Raw genomic sequence first — 3,556 nt, forward strand, 5'->3', positions numbered from 1 at the left:
GATACCTGTGGACTCAAACGGAGGCAACCGACTTATCAGAGTCCAGGGTTCACTTGATTCCTGGAAGGGGACGGACCCACAAAGCTCCGCGCTCGGGTTGAATCTGTACCTGCCATTATTGGACATTTCTGAGGAAGACGAGTATGGAAACTCCTTGCTAACATGGACTCAACTTATTAAACGAAACATGTGATCACGTTTGTAAATTTGTAAAGGTCACACCAGCGACACGGGTTTTGCTCTCTCTGCCTAACCCACAAATATTGCCATTTTGGAAGATTATGTGCTTCATCTAGAAAATTCCGTCCAGTCTGTCACTTTACTATCTCCATGTTATACGACTCTGAGAAAAAACACAAAGGTAATTATATTTTTCTTCTGAAATGTATTGAGAAAGAGAAAAGCAGCTCTTGACCTCCGGAAATTGGCCTGGTACTGTCAGCTAGGCCTTGGGGCTCTCCTGTTGCACATCAACAATTTCATAGAACGTCAACATCAGGCAAGGCCACTTTGTGACCATGACCATGAAGGACCATAAAAAAAGGCCACTCCGTAATCATGTCTGCACACAGACATAAACATTGTGCAAACCACAGAAATTACTAAACAGCCTTCTATCCTGCCTGATATGAATGACTGCTGCTTCTTTACCAATTATAGGCTAGCCTCCATCTAGTCTTCTCTCTCTTTTTTTAATGTTTGTTTATTTATTTTGAGAGAGAGTGCATGCATGTGAGTGGGAAAGGGGCAGAGAGAGGGGGAGAGAGAGAATATTTTTTTAATGTTTATTTACTTTGAGAGAGAGAGCATACAGGAAAGAGAGAGAGAGAGAGCAGGGGAGGGGCAGAGAGAGAGGGAGAGAGAGAATCCCGAGCAGGCTCCACACTGTCAGCACAGAGCCTGAAGCCAGACTCGATCCCATGAACCATGAGATCATGACCTGAGCTGAAATCAAGAGTCAGACACTTAACCGACTGAGACACCCAGGCACCCCTAGTCTTCTCTCCTTTTAGGTAAGATTGATTAAGATACTCAATCATGGAATTACCTGTTTCCTGACAACATCCAATCCTAAGCACAGCCCTACTTCCTCAAGTTCTCCCCAAATCACTTAGCATAAGCCCAAATCCTATCATGTGGAGACACCCCACAGCTCCCCATGGTGTGCGTTCTTCCTTTCTGCCATGAGCGCTGCTAAACGATGGATTTTCCTGGATCTATCCAGACAAAAAGAAAGTTTTGGCCGGCTTGTTTTAAAGGAGAGTTCCAGATGGGTGTGTGATCATACGTAGCTCAACTACCAGCTCCCTGCCTCCCTTAGGAAGCATGAGCTCATGGGTGACATTGCTACCATGTAGTACAGGGCGGATACAGCACCTCGCACAGTGAGAAGACTCAGATGTTGGACTCATCCTGTGGAAGCAGGAGCCCACAGTTCCTTTCAGAGTATTTGTGCTTGTGTCACGTCAACTCCTTTGTTTTCTCCCCTCTTGGTAAAGCCTGCAGACAACATCTTTGTTCAGGTGGATTTTTTGAGGAAATGAGAGAAAGGCCAGGTCTCGCCTCTAAGTTCATTCCATAAATTGTGGGAAAATCTTTGGTTTTTCAGAGGCTACAGAATTAGTGATGTGTTTTGATCTAATTTTATCTAGATCTTGAGAGCAAAGAAAAGCTTTCTGTTGACATCTGGGTTGCACACGTAATCTGAAAAATAAGCTGAGACTTTTTGAACTACAGTGGAGAATGGAAATGGCTGTCACTATGCTATGGACTTTTTGAGGACGGACCATTCCCCCATCCTTGCTACTCAAAGTGTGGTCTAAGGTACCACAGCATTGGCACCACCTAGAAGCTTATTAGAAACAGGAATTGTAAGCGATGAATCACGGGAATCCACCCCCAAAACCAAGAGCACACTGTATACATTTTATGTTAACCAACCTGACAATAAATTATATTAAAAAAATAATAAGGGGTGCCTGAGTGACTCAGTTGGTTGGCTCAGGTCACTATCTCACAGTTCGTGGGTTCAAGCCCCGCATCCAGCTCTGTGCTGACAGCTCGGAGCCTGGAGCCTGCCTTGGATTCTGTGTCTCCCTCTCTCTCTCTGCCCCTCCCCTGCTCACACACACTCTCTCTCTCTCAAAAATAAATAAACATTAAAAATAATAATAAAATTAAAAAAAATAATAAAATAAAATGTCCTAAAAAAACCCAAAAAACAGGAATTCCAGTCAACCCCAGCACCAACCCTGCACAAACTACAGAATGAGAATCTGCATTTGAATAAAACCCTTGATTCTTTGTAAGCACAATGAGAAGAGCTGTGAGTCTGGTACTATACCTCACTCATTGTGGAAGGAAAGAAAAGTAGAAAGAAGGAAGGAAGGCAATCTTCCCTTATGCTAGGCTATTAATAAATGAGTATTTGAGGTCTTTAAAAATGGAGAGATGATAAGGAAAATATTTTTCACTGAAATTCATAAATGTTATCTAGTCCATAATATGCTTTTTGTTCTGTTTGTTCTCTAAGATCTCATATTGTTGCTACAAAACTTCTCCCAACTGATTTTTTTAACTTAAGTGCTATTACGGAGGAAGTAATACATGAAATCATCTTTTTCTATAGCTTACTTAATTTGACACAAAAATGCTGCCAACTTTGACTTAAAAAAATAAGGGCATCTATACTCTCTCTTTCTTAGCTACCCTGATCAGCACTGCAGTTTTTACATATTATGTCCCTTTGATAGCTGTTGTTGTTGTTAATATTCTCCACCAGAGTTGAGCACCAACTTTCATTCATTTTGTTTTGGTAGAAAGTAAGGTGCCAAAACTAAAGTTGTACTAAGTCAATATTCACTTTATAATTTCAGCTCCCTCAACATTGTGAAATAAAATTACAAGCACCCTTCAAACTTTTTCGGGCTTTGGTAAAATTAAAGAAATGCTGGAGGTCACAATGACATTTGATAATGAACCTTGTGCTGAAGTAATCCTGTTTGTAGAAGTGCTTTGAGAATTCTAAGTGCTGTGCTGGCTCTCATCCTCCTCAGCAAAGATAAGAGAATGTTGGAAGTGCTCACACTCCAGTGACCTCAAGAGCACAATAAACAGAGCACTAGCCTGCCGGGGTAAAGCTTTACTTAAATTTAATTGCACTTCTCCTCAACGTTTGCTGAAGAGCAAGAAGCTCCCCCAAGATAGTCAACCATTAGCTATAATTTTTTTGTTTGTTTCCAGGAAATCAAAAATTATGTGAGGACCACGCAGCTTACAGATAATATTTATTATAGGAAATTTTTTTCCCCATGGAATCTGTTTAGGATGTTTATTATTTAAATGTTTGTTATTGAAACCATTTAATCAATAGATTATTTAGTATTTAAATTTAAATTGTTCAGCATTCTATAAATGAATCCACCAGACTTGTACAGATTACCCTCCCTCAATATTTAGTGTGAAAGGTCTCCTTAGTCAGACTCTAGCCTTAGCTTTCTACCAGCAGTCTGCTCAAAATAAAGGATGCCCCAGGTAGATACAATTCCAAGCACAC

Source organism: Panthera pardus, unplaced genomic scaffold (genome assembly GCF_024362965.1).
Source record: "Panthera pardus isolate Hobbes unplaced genomic scaffold, ASM2436296v1 HiC_scaffold_11, whole genome shotgun sequence".
NCBI classification, from domain to species: Eukaryota; Metazoa; Chordata; class Mammalia; order Carnivora; family Felidae; genus Panthera; species Panthera pardus.